This window comes from Setaria viridis, chromosome 1 (genome assembly GCF_005286985.2).
Source record: "Setaria viridis chromosome 1, Setaria_viridis_v4.0, whole genome shotgun sequence".
NCBI classification, from domain to species: Eukaryota; Viridiplantae; Streptophyta; class Magnoliopsida; order Poales; family Poaceae; genus Setaria; species Setaria viridis.
This window is the reverse complement of record NC_048263.2, coordinates 26,119,612-26,136,792: the sequence shown is the minus strand read 5'-3', so window position 1 is coordinate 26,136,792 and position 17,181 is coordinate 26,119,612. Positions and strand designations below refer to the sequence as shown.

The 17,181-nt window shown below is 57.5% G+C and overlaps 1 pseudogene; it reads left to right on the top strand.

The window, feature by feature from the left end:
- The first annotated feature begins 1,620 nt into the window (after positions 1–1,620).
- On the top strand, positions 1,621–3,224 carry LOC117855210 (uncharacterized; annotated as a pseudogene).
- The last annotated feature ends 13,957 nt before the right edge of the window (positions 3,225–17,181 follow it).

Here is a 17,181-nt window from a genome sequence, read left to right as displayed (position 1 = left end):
GGCTGGACCGTGCGGATTGGCGCTACCCTATCTCCAAAATAGGAAAGTGCGCTCGTCGACTTCCTCCGCGCGAACAGCGACGTTTTCGCATGGAAGCCCTCGGACATGCCCGGCATTCCGAGAGAAGTCGCTGAGCACTCCTTGAACATCAAGGCCGGCTCCAAGCCAGTAAAGCAAGGTCTACGCCACTTCGACGAGGAGAGGCGCAAGGCCATCGGCGAGGAGCTCCAGAAACTTTTGGTGGTCGGATTCATCAAGGAAGTGTACCACCCTGAGTGGCTAGCTAATCATGTTCTTGTATGAAAAAAGAATGGGAAATAGAGGATGTGTGTTGACTATACCGGTCTCAACAAGGCGTGCCCAAAGGATCTGTTTCCTTTACCACGCATAGATCAGATAGTCGACTCAACCGCCTGGTGCGAAACCCTCAGCTTCCTTGACGCGTATTCCGGCTACCATCAGATCGCGATGAAAGAGTCCAACCAGCTCGCTACCTCTTTCATCACCCCCTTCGGCCCCTACTGCTATGTCAAGATGCCATTCGGCCTCAAAAACGCGGGGGCTACGTTCCAGCGATGCATGCTAAAGTGTTTTGGGGACCTCGTCGGGCAGACCATTGAGGCTTACGTCGACGACATCGTAGTCAAATCCAAAAAGGGCGACCAGCTCATCCCCGACCTCGAACTAGCCTTCGAAAGGCTGAGGGAGAAGCGTATTAAGCTCAATCCCCAAAATATAAAAGGAGTCCAGCGCGTCATGGGATGCTTGGAGGCTCTGAGCCGCTTCATCTCGCGCCTTGGTGAACGGGGGCTCCCTCTCTATCGACTCCTAAAGAAGACTGACCGCTTCGAATGGACCGTCGAGGCCCAAGAGGCACTTGACCGACTCAAGGACCTCCTGACGAAGGCCCTGATCCTAGTCCCGCCAACCGACGGCGAGCCCCTCCTGCTCTACATCGCAGCGACCACCCAGGTGGTTAGCGCGACCCTAGTGGTGGAACGAGAAGAGGAGGGACAGGCCCTCAAGGTGCAACGCCTGGTGTATTTCATCAGCGAAGTCTTGTCCGAGTCCAAGGCGCGCTACCCACAGATCCAAAAGCTCATCTACGCCATCCTCATCACAAAGAGGAAGCTGCGCCACTACTTCACCTCCCACCCGGTAACGGTTGTTTCGTCGTTCCCACTCGGCGAAGTGATCCGGAACCAGGACACCACGGGACGGATCGTGAAGTGGGCGCTCGAGCTCATGGACCAGGGCATCACCTATACCCCCCGCACTGCCATCAAGTCCCAGGTACTCGCCGATTTTGTAGTAGAGTGGACGGAGATCCAAACACCATCGGCGCCGGAGAAGCAGGAGTACTGGACAATGTACTTCGACGGATCGTTGATGAGGGCCCGTGCCGGAGCGGGCCTCGTTTTCGTCTCTCCTCTAGGCATGCGCATCAGGTACATGATCCGCCTCCACTTTCCTGTGTCCAATAATATCGCCGAGTACGAGGCCCTCCTCAATGGGCTTCGCATCGTCATCGAGTTGGGCATCCGTCGGCTAGGCGTCCGGGGCGACTCTCAGCTAGTCATCGAACAAGTCATGAAGGAGTGGAGCTGCCACGACCCCAAGATGGCAGCCTACTGCAACGAAGTTCGCAAGCTTAAAGATAAGTTCGACGGGCTGGAGCTCAACCACGTTGCAAGGCGTTTTAACAAGGTAGCCGATGAGCTAGCAAAAGCAGCGTCCGGCCGAAAGCCCGTACCCAACGGTGTCTTCGTCAGTGACCAGTTCAAGCCCTCAATCCGTTGTCAAGAACCGGAGAGGGTCAGTGACGCGCCACTGGCTCCGGACTCGAGCCCCGACCCAGGAGAGGTCGGCAACGTGCCACCTGTCCCAGGCTCGGGCGCTGGCCCTTACAAGGTCGGCACCGCCCCGCCATCTCAAACTCGGAAGCCGACCCCTCTGACCCCGCTACCATGGAAATCGCTGCAGACCCCGCGGCGGGGGTCGACCCCCCGTCCGATTGGAGAGCCCCGTACCTCGACTACCTCGTCTGCGACACGCCCCCGGCGAACAAAACAGAGGCATGTAGGGTTGCGCGTCGCGCCAAATCCTTCGTCATTATCGACCAAGAGCTCTACAAGAGAAGCCACAGGGCATCCTCCAGCGCTGCATCCCGATCGAGCAGGGAAAGGCACTGATTCAAGACATCCACACCGGAGCCTGCGGCCATCACGCCGCGCCAAGTACCCTCGTTGGCAACGCCTTCCGGCAAGGTTTCTACTGGCCGACAGCGGTCGCTGACGCCACCCACGTGGTCCGCAGCTGCGAAGGGTGCCAGTTCTTCACGCGCCAAACTGACCTGCCCGCGCAGGCACTCCAGACCATCCCCATCACGTGGCCCTTCGCGGTCTGGGGGCTGGATCTCGTTGGGCCCTTCAAGAAAGCACCCGGGGGCTTCACCCACCTGCTTGTCACCGTCGACAAGTTCTCCAAGTGGATCGAAGCACGATCGGTCACGCAGATCAAGTCCGAGCAGGTGGTACAATTCTTCACCGACATCATCCATCGCTTCACAATCCCCAACTCCATCATCACGGACAATGGCACGCAGTTCACCGAAAAGAAGTTTCTCCAGTTCTGCGACGACCACCACATCCGAGTGGACTGGTCGGCCGTGGCACATCCCCGCACGAACGGGCAGGTCGAACAAGCTAACTGCATGATACTCCAGGGTCTCAAGCCACGGATCTTCGACCGCCTCAAAAAGTTTGGCGAACGGTGGGTCGCGGAGCTCCCCGCAGTCCTTTGGAGTCCGAGGACAACCCCGAGTCGGGCGGCTGGCTTCACCCCATTCTTCATGGTCTACGGGTCCGACACCATCCTGCCCACCGACCTGGAGTACAGATCGCCGAGGGTCAAGGCATACAACGAACAAGGGAACCAGGCATCGCTCAAAGATGCACAAGATCAGCTCGATGAGGTACGCGATGTGGCCCTGCTGCACTTGACCAAGTACCAGCAGGCCTTACGACGCTACCACAGCCGCAAGGTGCAAGGCCGAGCCTTCAACGTTGGCGACCTGGTGCTCCGTCTCGTCCAGGATAACAGGGGTCGGCACAAGTTGACCCCTCCGTGGGAAGGTCCCTTCATTGTCACGCAGGTACTACGGCCAGGCACCTACAAGCTGGCGACCCCCGACGGACAAATCTTCAGCAATTCTTGGAACATAGAACAGCTAAGGCGTTTCTACCCCTAGATTTCATTTCCATGTTCTATACATAGACACTTCTGTACGTTTAAAAATTTTTATGGAAAAAAGAATTTTGAGTTGGTCCCATTCAAGTTTCAGTTCAAACTCAGGGATATCCGACCCTGGCTCTACCTCAGGGCCGCATATCCCTCGGAGGCTATCAGGGGCTCCGGTCTAGGCCACTTGACACCCTCTCAAAATGCATTTTCTTTCCGAGCTGACCCTCTTTCTGAACTTTTGGGCATGAAAAGGAGAAAGTGCACGAACGGTGTTCAGGCAAGATTGATCAGACCACAAAAAAACCTACGCCCCAGCGGCTACGGTGCCCTCTCTCATCAAAGCTTACTGACACAACCAACGACGCGCTCTAAACTTTCCATGTCCGAAAAACAAGAAAGAGGATCGAAAACTTTCTCACGACAATTTTTAGAAAAGCCTCTATGGCGATCACAAAATAAGTCTGAAACTAACGTATTTACATCTTGGGCGCCAGCCCGATACAGTTAACTCGTCCGGGGATCCTCGGGAGGGATGGCTTCATCCTCCAGGAGCTTCACCAGGGCCTCTGTCGGGTTGAACACCGACGCGTCGATCTCATCCAGCTCAGCCTCGGAGTAGCCGGCGGCATACCCCCCGCTCATCCCGGCGAAGTTGATGCCGGAGTAGTGGGAGCCGAAGACCCCGAAGGCTTGCCTCACGCCGGTGTGGAGCGCCTCCAGGGCGATCTCGCGGGCCCAGCGGTAGGTCCCGAGGACACGAGTCACCACGAGCTCGTCCCCTCCCCCTGGACCACGTTGAGGCCATCGCAGACGACGCGGACCGCATCCCGCAGGTTACCGTGCTCAGCGCGCTCCGCGTTGAGCACCTCCCTCAGCCAGGTGAGCTCGCCTGCAAGGATCACCCAGAAGAACCCGCTAAATCAAAAATCACCACAACATCACAAAGACAAAGGAATAAACAGAGTCTTACCCTCGGACTGGGCCTTCAGCTGGCGCTCCCAGTCAAGCCCCTGGGCCATGGAGGCCTTAAGCTCCCGCGCTTGCGCTTGAAGCTGACTGACCTCTGCTTCAAGGTCGGCCGCCACCTTTTCAGCCTCCTCCCTCCGGACCTTCTCGGCGTCCCGGTCTTGCCAAGCCTTTTGCCGCTCGCGCTGGATGCGCTCGACGGTCTTCTGAAGGGCTTCATGTTCCCCCTTCAGCCGTGTGAGCTCCTCGGCATCGTGGCGGGCCTTTTTGGTAGCGGCCTGGAACTCCTCGCGGTCGTAGCGGGCCCTCTCGGCGACGACCTAGAGCTTGGCCTCCGCCCGTCGCGCATCCTCCTGCGCCGCCTGCTCGCGCCTCTGGAGATCGTCGATGACTTGCTGGGCGGCGGCAACTTGCATGGACAGCTCCCCGGTCCCCTGCCTCTCCAAGTTGAAGCGCTCCCAGAGCCCCCGCTCCAGCCGAAGGAAATCGGATTTCCCCCGACTGCATTCTTGCAGAGCCTGCAAAACAATACTCCATCAGGGGTAAAGCAACGGAGAGGATACAACCACCAACGGAGAAGGTACCATACCTGGCCACCAGGGAGGACGACGCCGTCCAACTGCCCCAACGCTGAGGACAGAGCCGCGCGGACATTAGCGAGGCCGCCCTGCATCGCCTGCCACTTGCCCCATTCCGTGGCATCATCCAACGTGAAGAGGGGCCTCTGCGGGTCGTCACGAGACGACCAACGCAGGACGGACCCTCTCCACGCCTTGGGAATGGGAGTGGCCGAGGCAGAGGCGGGAGCCGACCTCGACACCACCATCACAACGGGCGTCGCCATCCCGGAAGCCGCTGGGCTCACCGACGGTCCCGGCGCACGCGCCCCTGCCCCCATCAAGGCCGCCACGGGCCCACCCGCCGGCGCCACCGCCTCCGACGCGGGCACCGGAGTGAGTGTCCCCGTGGCCGCCTTGCCCTCCGTCGCGACCGCCGGGGCAGGCGTCCCCACCCTCGTCAGGGCCTCTAGAGCAGGCACCTCCGCCTCCGCCGCCGGTGCCACCTCCGCCGTGGCTCCCCGGGTGGAAGTCCCTGTCTCCGTCGCCACCGCCTCCTCTGTCGCAGCCGCCGGGGTAGGTGTCCTAGTCTCCCCCGCTGCCGCTATCCCCGCCGTGGCTGTGGGGACAGGCTCTCCTTCCTCCGTCGCCGCCGCCGTCCCCGTCGCGGCCGCTGGGACATCCATCCCCGTCTCCACCGCCGCCGTTCCCTCTGCCTCATCGGCGTCAAGGTCGATCACCTCCCCGGCCTGAGGGCCCCAGGGAGCGATACTCTGCACCGCGGGGTCAGCCGAAGAAGCAGAAGGCGGAGCGGGGTCCGCGCCCTCTCCCGTGCCCGGTGGCGGCACCACTCCACCGGTCGCCGCCGCGGGGGCCACCTCCGCGGTGGAACCCGCGACCTCACCAGGGACCCCGCCGCTCGCTGCGGGCGGGGCCGCGGTGCGCCCCGCAGGGGCGAACAACACCCGCAGCGCCTTCTTGCGCGCCAGCTGCGGGACAAGACCTCGAGGGGTGGCGCTACAAAAACAATCAACAAACATCAGCGGAAACAAACACAATGCACGGAAAGGAACGAGGTTCGCGAGGAAATTCAAGTCACGTTCCCCCAACACAAGGACGGCATGCGCGCTTGGCCTCCGAGCCAGACGCCGACCCCGAGGCGTCCGGCAGCGGCCGCTTGTCACTGCTCCTCTGCTCCTGGGCCGCAGGTGTGGGGACGGGGGCGGGCTCCGTAGACCAACGGGGGGCACTCCGCGCCGACCCCTGGGGGGCGCTCCGCGCCGACTCCTGGGGGACGGCCCTAGAGCTTTGCGGGGCCAAGTCCCGGGCGGACGGTCCGTCCGCTTCATCCCTCGCGGCCGTTTGGGAGCGCGTCTCCCGAATAACGAGCGCGGCCGACCGGGGGGATAGGACAAACTCCCCCTCCTCCTCGTCATCCTCCTCCTCTTCCTCCTCATCGTCATCATCGTCGTCATCGTCGTCGTCCGACACGACCTGTCCTCGTCGCCGCCGCTGGAACTCCTTGGCGGCCCTCTTCTTCTTCTTCGCTGTCTCCTTGTCCTTGCGGCTCTTTTGCTTCTCAGCAAGGAGATGATTCTGCAGCCGCCGCTCGGCGTCCTCCGGCACCGGCGGGCGCGAGTCCATGACCCGGGTCATGCTGCCCTGCAAACGCAAAAAGGCCCCGCGTCAGAGCGGCGAACCAAGAAACACGAAAAAAGAAGGTTGGCGCACAAAATCCTTACCAGGTCGATGAAGTTCTCGTCTAGGCGCATCGGAGGGTGCCCGAGCACCGGGTAGTCGGCATCCTTGTCCTCCAGCGCCTCCCGAATCCGCTGCCGGATCTCGGAGGCGGCGAGCGCACCCGTCGCAAGGACGGTGCCCTCGGTCGGCGCGCCCGGAGTCATGTCGGCAAGCAAGCGGACCCGGAGCATCAGCAGCACCACCCGCCGGGCGTGGTACGCCCCGATGACTCCAGCTCCAGTCAACCCCCTCCCCTTCAAGTGCTCGATGGCCTGCAGCAGGCCATGGATCCGCTTCTTCTCCTTATCGACCGGGCCGTACGCCAACACCTCCGGTGCCACCTCGATAGTGCGGCCGGTGAACTCTGGCAGGGGGGAGTTCGAGTAGTTCTTCACGTAGAACCACTGCTGGTGCCACCCCTTGTGGGACGCCGCGGTCTTCATCGCCATGTACTCCTTGGCACGGGTATGGCGGAGGTGGATTCCGGTGCACCCTATCGACACCGAGGACGACCGCTGCTGGCTCCCCTTCTTCTCCGCCTTCTGATACAGGTTGACCGTGAAGAAGTACTTCCACAGCGAGAAGTTGGGCTCGATGTCCAGGAACCCCTCGTACGGCGCGAAGTTGTGTAAGTTGGGCTCGATGTGCCGTTGGGGTTTAGGTGCTGCAACTCAAGCCCGTAATAATGCAGGAGCCCGCGGAAAAAGAGGCTCGGCGGAGTCGCGAACCCCCTCTCGTGGAAGTGGGAGAAGGAGACGACATAGCCGGCGGGCGGCGCCGGCGCCTGCTCCATCTCCGGAAGCTCCCACTCACCCGCCTCCATCCTCTCGCAGAGGAGGCCCTTCCTCACTAGGCCTTCGGCGCGCGAGGGGCTGAAGTGAGAAAGCGCCCAGGATCCCATTGCCGGAGAGGGAGGAGCCTGACGGGGGATGGGGAGAAAGGGTGCGGCGCTGGGCGGAGGAAGATGAAGCGGGTGCAGGAAAGCTAAGGGCGCGTGAGGAGGCGAAAAAGCTTGAAGGCAGACGGCGGGCGGAACCGGCGAGGCGAAGCTTTCGTTTTATAGGGAAAGCGCGGGGGAAATAGAACAGACGCCCCCGTCACCATAAATGTTGCGCCAGGTACGCTCCGCCATGCCCGCCTTTTTTTCGGAAACCGTGCGCACGACCGGCAGTAGAAACATCCCCTCCTCCCTCGATTCGCGGGTCGGCGCCCTCCACCGCTTCACCTCCCGGGGATGCGCGCACGACGTCCCCCACGTCCGGCCCAAGGCGCTGCTCCCTCCGCGTCCGGCCCAAGACGCGGCCTCCCTCCATGTCCGGCCCAAGGCCCACGAAAAGGTAAGAAAGGGATACAGGGCTGAAAACGCTGCTACGGCCCATTATGATCCAGGAGTTTGAAGGTTGGCCCACCACGGGTTTGACAACTGCTCCAGGATGCCCCCGAGCGAGGGGTGGGAGGAGACGGGTCCGCAAGCGACCATCACCCAGGCGCACAATAGCCCAGGGCGTTTCAATCTCACGTTCGAGTCCGAACCGGCATCAAAGTTCATGGTTTTTCCCCGAAGAAAGGCAACGAGCCCCCGGATCCAACCGAACGGATTCGGGAACTATATGAACTGGCCGATCGGAGCCTAGGGTATGCCACCAGCTTGGCCCAAGCCGGACCCCCCCGAACGGGGATCGGGACCCCACTTGAATTCGCCCGTTAGTAGCTCAATGAGCACCACGGTTCGTCCGACGAGGATAGCGTGGCATGGCTCGTCCCCTCCGTCCCAGCGAACGGATGCTTGAGGGGTAACGTACAAAAGTCCACCTAGTCACCCGACCGGTTCCCTGCAACGCGGGGGGGGGGGGGGGGGCTCGTGGGCTGGCCTCGCAACCAAAGGCCACATGGGTGGCCTCGAGTTAAAGACTCTCAGACAGAAGGGAACAACCAGAAATCCCCCCACTCCGGGTCGCTCACAAAAATGCGTCGCCTGGTCGGCCCCCTCAGTTAAGACGCACAAGCGACACCTCCCATCCCGGATCAACCGCGAAGACCCTCTGCAGGCAATGACAACAGCCTCTGGAGGACCGTCCCCGCTCCACCACAGGCTCGGGGGCTACTGTCGAGGGAAAATATTAACGACCCTTCGAAGCCCATGGAAACAACAAAGACGCGGAGGCCCAGGCCCGCCTAAGGGAACAACGACTGCCGTCAGCCCAACATGGGAGGTACAAGCCATGCTCCGCCTCACCCGACCTCATGCCCCGGGGTCGGGCGCCCCCAAACTCCGGAGGAAAGAGCTCCGCCTCACCCGACCATGGGCCTAGGGTCGGGAGCGTCCGACCCCCCGCCGCAGGTCTCCACCTCGCTCGACTCCAGGCGTAAGGGGTCGGGCCACCTCGGGCTCTCCAGACCAGAATCCGCCTCGGGCGCGGATCCCGTGGATCCCCCTATCGATTTCGTCATAAATGCACCGCAATGCTGTCAGAGGGAAGGATATCCGCGCCCCCACGCAACCCGTCGCAAGTACCCATGCGCGGCTGCACAGTACTTACTACAGTATCTGCGACCCTCTTCGATTGGCCATAGGGCACTCATGGTCTGCACCGCCCAGAGCAAGAGGAAGCCTCGCCTGCCCTCGTGCCCCGCGTGCCCGGCGGCAGAGATGCGACGTCCACTCTCCGCGGGCCGTCAGCAGGATGGCAAGATCGGCCGCCTCCCCCAACGGACACGGGGGTCATGACGAAACTCCATCATCGCGTCCGACGGCTACAGTCGCCGAGGAAGCCATCGACAGGACGCAGCGGCCGCCACCCTCTTCCGGCAAACGCGCCGGTGGAAGCCGAAGGCCGGCGAGGACACCGGCGACCTGGGAACTTGCTTCCCCCCTCGCGTTGTATTTTTACCTAGCCATGTTTATCTTTTTACCGCTCCCCACACTCGGTCTCACCTGTAACTCCGGTGACCTCCTTACGCTATAAAAGAGGAATCGGGGGCCTGAGACAGGGGGAGGCGAAACGCACAACTCAAGACACGATAACGCTCCCTAGACAACAGAACGCATGAGCGCACCCTGCTAGAGCGTCAGGGCACATCCAAGAGACTTGGGACCGGTTCCCTCTCTCGCACTCCTGTAACCCCTAATACAGAATCTCGCGTGGGTAACACGAGCAGCTCCCGACACTGGACGTAGGGCGTTCCTTTGCCCGAACCAGTCTAAACCCTGTGTCTCCCATGCCACCATCTCAAGCCTTACGCGCATAAAAGAAATTTACTAGTCTAAGTCTTGACCCACTAATCTTGACAGCGACACATAGCAAAGCGAAAGCTGCGACACTACTTCGAATCCCACCCAATATCGATGGTAACCGGCGCACCCCTCGATGAAATTGTGCACAATCAAGACACGACCAGACGGATCACAAAGTGGGCGATCGAGCTCATGGGATGCGAAATTGCATACGTTCCGCGAACCACGATCAAATCGCAGGTCCTGGCCAACTTTGTCGCCAAATGGATCGAGGTTCAGATCTCGACTTATCCCCGAGGGCATGAGTGCTGGATCATGTACTTTGATGGGTCGGTCCTGAAGGAAGGCGCAGGGGCTGGTGTGGTGCTAATCTCACCGCACGGAAACAGGCTCCAATATGTGGTCTGAAGGACCGAAAAGGCGACCAGAGGGGGGGGGGGGGTGAATGGGAGCCTCAAATATTTCTTCTGAAATCTTAGGCTTCTGTCCCAAATTCAACCCTCAAAACTGAAGCGAGCGGAAGACGAGAGATCCACGAGCCAACTGGATGGCTCGGTGTCTATGGTGATGACCGATAACACAGCGGGACTCTCAAGAAACAACTGGAAGCAAACTCTAAAAATCCGGAAAGCAAACTCCAAAGATCTGAGTCAAAACAGGACTCAAAATGCTCCTGTCGGAAGTTCCGAACCCCTATCGGAAGTACCGGGGATCTCCCGACAGGAGTTCTCTATCATTTCAGCAATTTTTCCTTCGGAACTTCTGACACAGTGTCGTAACTTCGGACCACGTCGGAACTTCCGACAGCACAGAAATCAGCCTTCGTGAGGAGAGAAGAAAAATTCAAAACTCAATTAAACGACCTCCAAAAATCACGAAATTTTAACCATAGTTTCCTAACAACATAACAAATATGTTCCCAAAAGATCTCCTCAAAAAGATCAGCCAATCAAAGGGAATTAAATATCTGGTGAGGAATGCCGGTTTTTCAACCCTAGAGCTTGAATCGTCCCGATCTATGAACTCGTGAGGTTTTAATCAAATCCCTTTGGTGGAAAGGTTCAACTAATGTCCTAGTTCATTTCCAAAAGACTGGTTTGACTCAAGAACTCCCAGAAATCACGAATCAACCAAAAACGTGAGAGGGAGAAAAAAAAAGAGGAGAAAACAAGAACGCGAAGAACACTAGCGAGAATTGCACAAAGCCATCATCCCCCAACATATGAAGGACACGAGGAGGTTAGGGCCTCTATTCCCACAACAAAAGCTCGATTCAATACATGAATTCGGTGCTTAAAACATCCGAGGACCTCTAGAGAGATAAACTAGAGAGAGAGAGAGAGTAGACTAATGAACTACTAAAACCCTAGATAGATGAAGTGCTTAGAGAGGTGCCCAATACAACCAACCCCCTCTCTATTTAGAAACTCCCCTAATGACTAAATTACCCCTACAACTTAAAATTAAGATAACTACCCACGCAGGGGCATTTTGGTCCATCTGTGTGTTCGGTCGATCGGACGGCCACGCTTCCTGCACAGACTTGCTTTGTCTCGATGCAACCTCTGTGATTCCGCCACGTGCATCTGTGTTCCTCCTCGGAACCTCCGCTTGGGTTTTGCGGCCCAAACCCGGAAACCATCTGCCTGTGGTTTTTTTCAGCCCAAACCACCAAACCCGCTCCTCGACACATGTCACCACCGTCCTTGACTGCCCGGCCGCCAAGTCTTCTAGCGCCCTTGCTTGACTTGCACGTCCACCATCTTGACTTGGTCAACACGGTCACTTCTCCAAGTACACTTGCGCTTGTCGATGTCCCCAAGTGTCAGCCACCGTGGCTGATCCTCCGACGCTCTGGTCCCTCAGTCCAAGCCTCACGTTCGTCCTTCACCACTCCCGGTCCATCGGCACAGCCCGTCTCTACTTGACCTTCATCTCGCCATTGATCACCACCTCTGAGCTCCACACCTGCACATCACAAACCAAGAGCACATCAATCCAACACACCGTTGTCAATCACTCATCATCCAAGGGTGACCATCCATTGGTCCTCACGGTCAGACTACACTTCAAAGCATCGAACAACATCGCGGAGTACGAAGGGCTGGTCAACGGACTCTGGATCACTTCTGGACTGGGTGTACAACAAATGTATATATTGGGTGACTCCAAGCTGGTCGTCGACAATGTCATGAAAGATGCCGCTTGCCAAAACCCGAAGATGGAGGCATACTGTCAATAGGTTGGAAAATTGGAGGATAAATTTGAGGGGCTCGAGCTCCACCACATCCTCCGAAAAGACAATCAGGCGGCTGACGACCTGGCCAAACTCGCATCAAGCAGAGGGCTTGTCCCTGACGGCATCTTCGTCAATGACCTCCACGAACCATCCGTCCGACTCGAGCGGGCGGATAAAACGACGCCTGTCGATGCCTTGGAAGACAAGACGTAAGACCCCGCCACGCCCTCGGCAGGCGATGACAACTGATCCACCATGACTGAAGTAGTGCTTGCAACAGGCGAGGCTGAGTCCAGGGAACCCAACTATTTGTTGAGTCCTTGACTATTTGTTGCAGGATACACTCCCCCCCCACAAAACAGAAGCAAGACGCCTCTCCTGTCAATCAAAGACCTTTGTAGTAATTGAAAACGAGCTTTACAAGCGAAGCTCGAGTAGAATCCGTATGGGCTGCATCCCTCGCAAACAGGGCAAGCAAGTCCTACACGACACCCACGCAGGGGTCTATGGGCACCGCGCAGCCCCAAGAACACTCATCAGCAAGGCCTTTCGACAAGGCTTCTACTGGCCGACCACCGTGGTGGACACCAAACATTTGGTGCGTACCTGCCAGGAGTGCCAGTTCTACGCAAGACAAACACAGCTCCCAGTGCAAGAGCTGCAAACGATCCCCAACACGTGGCCATTCATGGTCGAGGGGCTCGACATGGTAGTACCTCTTAAGAAAGCACTCGGGGGCTATGACCACCTCCTAGTCGTTGTCGATAAGTTCACCAAGTGGATAGAATCCAAGCCGATAATGTCACTGAAGTCAGAGCAAGCAGTCGAGTTCATGTTGGACATCGTCTATCAATTTGGGGTTCCCAACTGCATCATCACCGACAACAACAGCAACTTCACCGGGAAAAAATTCCTGGAGTTCTGCGATAGCTATGAAAAAATTCGGGTCGACTGGGCATCCGCAGCCCACCCACGAACCAATGGCCAGGTAGAACGGTCCAACGGTAGGATCTTGCAAGGCCTCAAGCCCCGCATCTACGACATGCTTAAGAAATTCACCGAGCGATTGGTGGCCGAACTCCCTTCCATGCTTTGGAGCCTGCGAACCACACCCAACAGGTCAACAGGCTTCACTCCGTTCTTCATGACCTATGGTGCCAAGGTGGTGCCCCCGACTGAGCTAGACTACGGCTCGCCAAAGGTTCACGCATACCAGGAGGATGGCAAGACAACCTCAACATGCTAGACGAAGCTCGAGACGTCGCCCTGATCCAGTCGGCAAAGTACCAACAAAACCTTCGATGGTACCACAACAGACGCATCAAAGTGCGCTCTTCCAACATTGATGACCTCGTCCTCTAAAGGGTGCAGTCCTCCAAGGAAAAAACACAAACTATCACCACCATGGGAAGGGCCATTTACCATCATAGAGGTTGTACAGCTGGGCGCGTATAGCAAAGACGCCACAGGCAACACCATCACCAACACATGGAATATAGAACAGTTATGTCGCTTTTACCCTTGAGATGTACCCAACTTAAAACAAGTCACCCGATGTAGAAACACACGGTTTTCCTGACTGAGCAACCCGTGCCAATGTACCGGTTGGTAGCAGCGGGTCATTCGGGGGCTACCAAACCTGTAATAACCCAACCCTTCGAAAAGGATTGGTTTTACCCCTTCAGTTCATTTGAAACTTATCACTAAGCCCCGACTCGCCCTCAAGATCGATAAGATAAAACAGCCAGGCACCCAAAAACCACGATGGGATGACCCAGGTTTTCAAGGGCCACGGCAAAAAGATTTTATCAACTCAGAAAAGGCAAAGACCAGAGTGCGACAGATAAACAGAAAATGACCGAAGGGGTTCACCACATTGAGTTCACAAAAGGAGAAAGAAAAACATGCGTAATTATTCATACATGCCGACATACGGGTAACAACTAAACGATAGCAATGGCACAACTAATTCTTCTTCACTTCCTTCCCCAGCGCGAGCTCTAGCGGGATCTTCTCAATCAAGGCCTGATCGCAGGGGGTCACCTCCGACTCAATATGCACCAGCTCGGCTTCCGGAAGAGGAGCGAACCCACTCGCCAAGGCAACTTGGTCCAGCTCGCCATAGTAGGATACAGCCATGGAGAGAGTCGTATGAGCCCCAAGGAAGTACGCACAACAGATCACCAATAGAACGTGGTTGGAAAGACTGGCAAGGCGGCCCAGAATGTCACTACTTCCGCTCGGGGGCTGAAACTCCTCACACACTACCATAGCAATGTTGCAGAACTGCTCCAACTCCCCGGTCGCTACCGCAAGATCCTCGCGTGCTCGATCTCTGTCCTCATGTAACATCGCCGCCACCATCTGAGCCTCTGCAGGTAAAAGGAAAACACTCAAGACAAGGATCAAGAAGGAACCCACCGCGAAGCAGCAAGTACAAGCTACGCACGGTGATTTGCGGCAATCCTCTGTTGAAGATCCTAATTCAGACGCTCCTTAACCCTTTCCACCGATGCCCAGTTAGCTCACTCATTGTCACGCGCCTCCTCTAACACCTTCACGTACTGCTCCAGGTGACCACACCGGTCCTCCGCCATGCGAGCCCTCTCCCCTACCGCAGGAACCAGCCCTGCGCAGGAGGAAGGAAAACAAGGACAATGAGAAGGAGGCTGAGCGTAAGTAGACTGACCAACTATAAGTAGAAAGAATAACTAACCTTGGGCGCGCTCAGCCTCAGCTAAGGCGGCATCCCTCACCGATCGAAGGTTCTAGGCCTTCGACAACGCCTCATCACAGGCTAACTGCACCGTGAGCAGGGACATCTGCCAAGCCACAACATCCTTTTTCGTGGTCTCCACCAGCGCGGACATTCGCGACTCTGAGCCAGACATGTGCTCCCAGAGTTGCTGGTTCTAGATGGACAAACGTTCAAGCTCTTCCCGCGCCGCGGCAAGATGGGTCTCGACTTCCTCGCTACAGCGATGCTCGTCCCCTGCGGCCCCCGAAGGAAGGACCATGCAGAGGAGGAAGTCAGACTTGTCTTTAGAATGGGAGAATGTCTGCTGAAAAGAAAATGAAGCTAAGAAACCAACACCAACAAGAGGCGGTCGAACAACACAAGGAGGAGGTTACCTCCCCGCGTGGAAGCAGATCACACCGCAGAAGGCAAAGGATGTTCTCGAACCCTAGCTCCACCTGAGATAGGATGCATCTCGACTGCTCCCACTCCCGTTGCTCTGCCTTATCATCCAGACGGAACACTTCCCTGTCCAGGAATTGGCGGTCAGCCCACACGAGCAGCGTCAAAGTCGAGCAAGCCGATGATGAGCCATCACCGACTACCGTCCTGACAGGGCCCGACTGTGATGCCACCAGAGGTGCTGAGCAGTCCTTGCATTGACTTCAGCCACGAACTGACTCGCGGACGGCACCTCCTGACGAGCGACGACGGGAGAAGAAGCAGCCACCGGTGGGATGGTTGCGGTCGAGGAAGATGTCCCGTCTGCGTCATGAAGCAACGAAGAAAGCGAGAAGTCAACCATCTCGATCACCAACGGAGGAGGAGACGACAGCGTCTCTACGGTCATCGAGCGCTCCATGGGAGGAGTAGCTGGACCTCCGTCGGGTAGCCGGATTCGGCGGTTCAAGGAGACATTGCCAACGGCGGCAGCATCCAAGGAATCCTCGCTCACCACAATCTCAAGCTGAGGACCCAGGGGCACCGCCACCTGCACCGACTAAAGCATGATAGGCTCACCTTGTGGGATGGAGCCGCCGACTCCACCAGAAACTACCGCACCTGAAGGCACGATGGATGAGGATGGAGCTTGCGAGGAGGCAAGAGGCGCAGTTGGGAAGGCGCTCGAGCGGGACCCCTATCATACAAGGAGCAGGGAGCCATCATGATAGTACTCAACTCAATCCCCTAACTATAGCCAAGAAGGAGGAACAAAAGACGAACTTGGGCGAGAATATGCGCGGGACTCCAAGAGCTCTAGTCGGGGCACAACCTTCTAGGGGAATAGCGGCACTTGAGGCGGCACACGCCAACGGACCCTCCACACATGCGTGCTTGGAGGCATCGTCGTCAATCACGATCCCCTGCCCGAGCTTCCAGGCGGAGACCTCGCGGGGAAAGTGGGTGCCGTCAGCCATGCCTCCCGGGAGCAACGACGACTCATCATTAGAGGAGGGCTCCTCTTGTTCTTCCTCGCCCGTGGCACAACACCTCTGATGTAACACCTCAAACTCACTCTTCTTCTTCTTCTTCTTCTTCTTGGTATCCTTCTTTCGCTTCACCTCCGCAGTGGCCACGATCTTCGCGTCCCTCTTGTCCTGGTCTTCTGGGAGCTGCCACTCAGGCGAAAGGTTCAGTAGCCCCTACAGTAAGAAGAAGACAACATCAGTCGCCAAGGGACGACGGAGATGGAAGTAGTCGGGGAAAGGAAAAATCACGAAAAAGAAACAACCCAGTCGGGCGACTAACCAGGTTGGGAGGGTTACCCGCGTGAAAGGCCATGGGGTGATCCTCAGGTACAATGTCAGCACCACCCGCTAGGCAGAACCGGATGCGCGCGCGGACCTCCAAGTCGGGAAGCTCCTCAGACCTCTCCCTAGTCGGGTCCTGAGGGCTTGAGTACTGGAACATCGCATGGAAATGCTACTTCGTAGGTTGGATGCACCGGCTGAAAAACTCCCGCAGCAATCCGGCCCTAGTGATCCCCTATGAGACGCGTTCGTGGAAGACGGGGAGAATGTGGTCCAACTTCTTCTTGTCCGCCATTACCATGCCCCAGGTCCACGTATCCTGCACGACGGGGACGCAGCCAGTGAATGGAGGAAGACCCGGGGAAGGGTTGCTGACATAGAACCACTCCCCATGCCATCCCTTGTTGGAGGTGACGGAGGAGAGGTCAAATAGTCGGATCACCGCTCCGCCGATGGGGGCCACCGGCCTTGCCGCGCAGCCCAGGGTAGGACTCGATCGGCACGGTCAAGAAGTACATCCACAGCAGGAAGTTCGCCTGCACGCCGAGGAAGCACTCGCAGAAGGTGATTGTAACACCCCTTGTGTTAATTATAGTCATTAACAATAAATTAAGCAAACAAATGTATGTAATAATTTTTGTTAGCATGTCAGCACATGTGGTCATGTTTTATCTTTTAAAAATGCGATTATTAAGTTGTTTATGTTATCTTTA